This window comes from Gavialis gangeticus, unplaced genomic scaffold (assembly GCF_001723915.1).
Source record: "Gavialis gangeticus isolate Ggan-Ray unplaced genomic scaffold, GavGan_comp1, whole genome shotgun sequence".
Classification (NCBI taxonomy): Eukaryota; Metazoa; Chordata; order Crocodylia; family Gavialidae; genus Gavialis; species Gavialis gangeticus.
In genome coordinates, this window is record NW_017729031.1 from 109,751,284 (window position 1) to 109,757,958 (window position 6,675).

A 6,675-nucleotide genomic window follows, 5' to 3' on the forward strand; every position below is an offset into this window, starting at 1 on the left:
TACACACTTGCAGCCAGACTGCAAACCTCCTGCCTGTGTCTGCAAATATTTGCTTTTACAAGAGTAACTATTTGCCCAGGGGGTGAATGTGGAAGGTTCATGCCTTGTGCTCCCAATACACATTCAGTGCCATGGCTAGCTTTGACCCTGACCTCTCAGGGGTATGCCTCATGGCAGCACAGCATGCCAGTGACAGCCACTCAGGTCTGGCTGTGTTGCTGGGATCACAAGGAACTGGCACAGTCCTGCTGAAGTGATTTCCCCTGGCTGCAGTGCTTCTGGGGCAGGTTTGTTTAGGCACGGCACCTATAGCAACTAGCCGTGGTGTTGGGCCACTGATTTGCTATGCTCTAGGGAACTGTCAGCACCCAGGCCGCTGCTGAGAGCTCACTCCACTGCAGAGCTGAGCCTGAAGCATGAATTCGGGGGCAGCTGAAGATTCCAGCGGGACCTGGGGTGAGATTCCAGCAGGGATGCAGATCATCCAACAACCAGTAAGTCCTTGAGATGGAGCCATGTAAGGGCACTGTTTCCCCGATTCCCTCATAATTAGCTGGCACCAGCTAGATCCAGGGCCTGGAGATATATGTTACTAGCTTTTCTGTTTAATCACAGAAAAATGTGGATTTGGGGTTACTTTTTTTAACCTGAAAATTGGGAATTTTTTTAATCTGAGAAAACCAGGATTGGATGATGTGGATGGGGTGAAAAGCACCTTGTTCAAATTCGTGGGTGACACTCGGATGTGAGGAGAAGTGGGCACACTAGAGGAGAGGGACAGGCTACAACTAGATCTGGACAGGTTACAGGGGTGGGTGGATGGGAACAGGATGGGTTTCAACACTGCCAAGTGGAATGTGCTGCATCTGGGGAGGAAGAACCAGCAGCATACCTACAGCCTGGGGAACTCCCTTCTTGTCAGTGCAGAGGCAGAAAAGGATCTTGGAGTCATTACTGACTCCAAGATGAACATGGGCTGCCAATGTGGGGACGCGGTCAGGAAGGCCAACCTCACCTTGTTATGTATCCACAGATGCATCACAAGCAGGTCCAAGGAGGTGATCCTCCCCCTCATGATGAGGTGCCCCCCAGAGCAGATGTTGCCAACCACCGGACCACGGCTTGGTACCAGGCTGCGAAGGGTTGGCTGCCAGGTCTTGGCACAAGCCCCCTGTGTGAACTCCCACCTGTCCGCCTCGGCGAGCAGCTTCTGCCACTGGCAGTCATGTGCTGGGCAGCTGGGCAGCCCCGAGAAGAAGGCAGCCAGCTCCATGTGCCCTGTCCCACTCCTGTGCTGGTCCATGGTAAAAAAAGGTTGGGAACCACTGCTCTAGAGCATCAGTAGGGTGCCCATGCATCCCTAATTGGGCAGGACAGTCCCGAAATGTAAACATCAAGTCCTGCTCCCAAGCTGCATGACTCTGGGACAGCATTTGTCCTGGATTCCCCTCAGAGTCAAACCATAGCAACTATCATGCCAGTATCATGTGCAAAGATCTGGGTTTTTCATTTGCCATGGAAAAATGCAGATTTTCTCCTTTGAAGGAGAAAAATATGGGAAACAGCAGATTTCCCCTTGCAGGCTGGCAGAGTCTCAGCCTGCAAGGAGCGGCTTGGGGCTAAGGGGAGTGGGATGCAGGGGGCACCACATGCATGTGCGCACATGCACACATGCACAAGAACAGCAATACAGCAAGGCAGCAGGAGAAAGCAGCTCCCCTAGCTGCCTGCAGGTAAGTCTTTGGGAGGGGAGGGGGCATAGGCAATGCTGTGCGGGGTGGGACAGGAGAGTGAGGTGAGGAGAAAGCGGGGCAGGTTTGACAGCTAAGGCTGGTGCTTCCTTGCTCTGCGTCTCATACTTCTGTGCTTCATTCAGAGCACCTGAGCTCCTTCTGAACCAGCCAGTAGGAGTACGGGGTCTGTGCTACCTCAACAATAAGGAAGAACCCCTGAGGTTCAGCCTGCACCCCCCACCCCTCCATGCCAGCAATTTCACTGTGCTGTGGCACCAGCTTGCCTTACCTACTAGAGTTAACTTCTGCCCATTGTATTGTCTTCTAGGTGCCCCAACAACCCATGACAATATTTCAGCAAATCCCTGGGATCATGTCTCCTCTTGCTCAGCCTATAAGGTCTGGACACATCCGGGAAGGTACAACACTGTCAACTGTATAACGCTAAACTTTTAACTGTAACCTCAACCATGTTGGCAAGCGTCTTTGGCTAAGCGAGGTGCACTGGGGACAGAAATGTGAGGGCAGAGCTGTTCTTCTGCAACTCAGGATTAAGGCTTGGGTTTTCCTATCCCACAAAACTTTTTGAAATATTAAATGACTTTTCCTGTCCCAAATTTGGAATAAAAAACAACCCCTGGCAAATATTTGCAAATTGATCCTCTGATTTCAGAGCAGGTCCAGCCAGATGTTCCATTTCTATACATTCTAAATGTTAGTTCTCATGTCAGTCATTTCTTACAAAAATGTAAGCAAAAGGGCTATATGACCAAGTTGTTTTTCAGTTGACAAGCAACAGGTTCTAGTTTGTGATGTCAAAGCAGGAAGATCAGACCTTTTTTTAAAGGGTTTTTTTTGTTAATGTTTTTTCAAACAACCCTGTCACTGGTTTCCACAAAGTGAAATTTTTCTGACAATAAGTGTTTTGTTGAGCAAAGAATTGCAACTAACTCTCAAACCAAGGGTCCTCCCAAGCCAAGAGACCCCTTAAATCACTACAGTTAAGTTAAGGCACACCAGTCTCTGTAGCCAACTGCACACAAAGAAATAATGTGGCCAGCACCACATCTGGCCATCTTCAACTCCACAGCCCAAATGACCAGCTTTCCATTTGCAGCCAAGTGCAGCCATTGGCACAGCTACAGAGCAGGGCCTGGACTCACCTCCAGAATCACAATGAAAAACCTAAACCACTCAGCCACCTCACCCCCAACCACCTATATTAAGGTTCAAAGCCCTGCTTTCTACAAACCCAGTTAGCGACCTTGGGCAAGTCATTTAGGGCCTGTTTCTGTTCCGTTGGTTGGGTGTCCAGATTGACTTAAATGCCTAAGTGCAATTCTATTCCACTCTGTTCAAACTCCTGAAAAATCCTTAATGAGCCTACTTTTGTAACACGCCATCATCTTACTCTTAAGATTGAGTCACTAAAAAAGTAGTGAGGAGAAGGACAACCCACACACCTTTTGCATTAACTGTTTTTCAGGGACTCCAGTAGGGGGAAACAGAATCTCCTTTGGATACCCAAGTCCACTTACGTGCCTAATAGGTGGTAAAAATAGGTGGCCTCTATGGTACCCTGTTTCCTCTGTAGAAATGGAGGTTAACAGCACTTTCATACTATACAAGAGTGTGGTAGCGATAAGCATGTCAGTTTGTGAGGTGACTGGATAGCCAATGACAGACACTAGATAAATACTTCATCAAGGCCAAGTGATCAATATGTGATGTTCTTGTGGAGGAGCTTAGGGATTAGTTGAAGGCTTCAGGTTCTAAGAGGAGGGAATTAAAGACTGCTTATACATGTGCTAGAGGTGAAGCAGGGGGACATTTTAATCAGAACGGTTCCCGGACAAATGCGCTCATTAAAACGCCTCACTGGCATGTGTATTAAGCCCCCACACTTCTAAAAATGGCCACAGGATGCTTTATGTAAACTTCATTCAACAAGGTTTAGATAAAGCGTGCTGTGGCCATTTTAAAATATGAAGGGGCTTAATACACAAGACACTGCAGCGACGCTGGAGCATTTTAATTAGAAATGCATTCTAATTAAAATGCTAACAAGCATGTGCATAGGCAGCCAAATATGTTGAGTTTAATCTGTTCTCTTAGCGGTTGGAAACAGAAGGAATGTTATTCCTTGTGACAGTGAAATAAAATGATGAATCGCATCACCCACACAAGGTAGCATCTTTCTACCCACCCTCCTCTATGAAATATTTAAAACAAGAAGATGACACACTTCTCTAAGCATAAGTCTGATAAAGGAAGATTTCTCTCTGGAAAGTATAAAGACGTTGTGGGTAGGTCTACCTGAGATGCTTTACAGCGCAGTAGACTAATTACTGCATAGTAAAGTGTCACTATTTATACTGTGCAGCAGCCTAGCTGAAAATACAGATAGTAGATTAACTGCATTAGCTACTGCAACTATGTTGGCCAGGAGCAATTTACCCAGGCAGTAGGGGGCCCACTATTGCCTGGCTAGGCCCCATGAGGGGCTTAGCACAGGAGCAGGGGAACAGACCCTCCTGAGCCCCACATGGCTGCCATGCAGAATCCCTGCCAGACAGAGATGCCTCTCCCGGCCATGTGGAGATTGGCACCTTCCTGATCCCTCCAAAGCAAGGACTCTTCTCCCCATCATGTTGGGGGATTGGGACCCTCCTGTGGCTGCTAAGTAGTGCCCTTGTGGGGGACACGCTTCCTGGCTCCATGGGGATTGGGTCTGATCCTGTGTGGCTGGGACACAATAGTTCACCAGCTTCCTGCCCCTGCCAGCCCTGAGCTGGCACCCAGGGGACCCTGGAACTCCCCCTGGCTGCTGCAAACAGAGCAGAGCTGCAGAGGGAAACAGGAACATCCTGGGTCTCACCTGCTTTGGTTGGGAGCAAATTTGCCAGCCCTACCCAACATTTCTCATGCTAAGCCCCTGATCTGAGTTGCTTATTAGAGCACCAAGCTTTTTTCCAAGCTGAGCTTCTACATCCAACAGAATGTTTAAAAAAATATTTGTGCCAAATCATTTCAGCTATTTTCAAGAACCAGGCCAGGAGCATACACTTTGTTTTGTGAGGTTAAAAAAAATTCTGGTGACTTTTTCTCTGAGAAGCTCTAGCATCCCTCTGCTATGGAAACACAAGTGACAATGAGGGGTATGTGTGCATGAGGCAGAGGTGGCTCTGGTGTCAGATATGTGAGAAACCTCCTAATTTTTGCCAAGTTGGAAAGTTTAGCCTTTGAAAGATCTCAGCTCAGTTGAGACTGCTTAGAAGGTAGCAGCCAGAATTGCTGAAGATCTCACTCACACTGAGCATGCTCTACCTCCCTCGCAGGCCTTATACATTACAGAGTGGGCATGTCCCATCCCAACAGAGCCATTGATCATGTTCCAGCCCCAGAATACTGGGAGAGAGAGAGAGAGAGAGAGAGAGACTTTCCCTGTAATTGCTGCTCCCAGGTCCTCTAGGGATGCCAGAAACTGGCCCTGAGAACAAGGTGCCCACCTCTCCTGAGTCTTCATTGACCAGTCAGGTCAGCACTCAAGCACAATAGAGGAGGAAGATGTCTAATTCAATGAGAGAAGTCAAGAACTGGACCAGACAGAGAAAGAAAGAAGTAGATTCAGACAGATTCTGATGGCGGTTGGGGAGCGGGAAACCGAGCCAGGGAGCTGTGATGCAGCAGACTGTGTCTAGAAACTGGGATGAGGCAGAGACTGGCTGAGTAAAGAGACTATAATTGGGACCCTGGGAGAGAGGGAACCCATTACAGACAATGCAAAGAGGCTTAGGCAGGTTGCTGTTGTGAGAACAGAAGGATGATAGCTGTTGGGCAAAAAGTCTGGGACTGAGTGAGAGCCAAGTGGAGGGGACAGAAGTGGAAGAGGGAAGAAGGGTCCAAACATGTAGGGAAGAGGCAGAAGGACACGTGACCATAATAGCACACCTCTAGAGCCTGGGTAGAATGCAAGAGCCCCAAGTTACCCCATTCCACTGCTGCCAGCACCAAACTGAAAAACCTATGGACAAATGGTGTGACTCACTCCTCTTTAGCTCTCATCCTCACAGCCCACTCCTGCTATTAGTTACAGCTGCATCTCAAGCAGCAGAGGTCTGTAAGCTAATGACTCGAGTTTTGCAGATGACTCATGAGGGTGATCATACAGTGCTGCAGAATGGAACATTTGTTTCTTCCTGTTTGTCCCTTTAAAAATCTAGGAAATAACATACCTATGCACAGACAAACACACTAGGTGAACATTAAGATTACAAAGCACTCTAAAGGTAGGAGATGTCAAAGTGGAGATCCACCATACAACATCAGTTAGGTGTTCTTGTGTGCATGATACCATCATTAATTATATGATCTCAGACTTTTCCTTCCATGAGGCTCCTGCTTCATTCAGTGCACAATAGGAATGGTGCTCAGTTAAAGAGTAGCCACCCAATATTCTGTTTGCTCCTTGTTGTGGGCTGGGTGGCTCTGGGCCTGTTTTCTGTGCACTTCTCAGAATCAACCCCACAGACAGAATTATTAATTTCCTCTTGTTGGGCTTGTCTGTGCTGCTTATGACTGCAGGACTTGGCTGCTTCACAAATGTTAATGGATTTATATTCACAGCACTCTCAGGAGGCAAAAAAGGTAACATTATCCTCATACCCAGAGAAATTAAGGCCAAGACATCCACCACGCATTCAGATACCCAGGCCGACGCATGCTTGTGAGCAGTTTATATGAATGTAACCTAGTGTTTAGCTTTTATTATGAGCTGCAAAGTATTTCAAAAGCAGCCTCTCTAAGCAGATTCATTTGCAGACAATCAGTAAGGGCACTGACAGATGTGTGGGCTCCCACTCGGACTCATGGTGATTTACATAAAGGGCCAAGAGTGAAAGCATCCCTGTCCCCCCCGACCCAACATCCTGCCTGCAGGAGC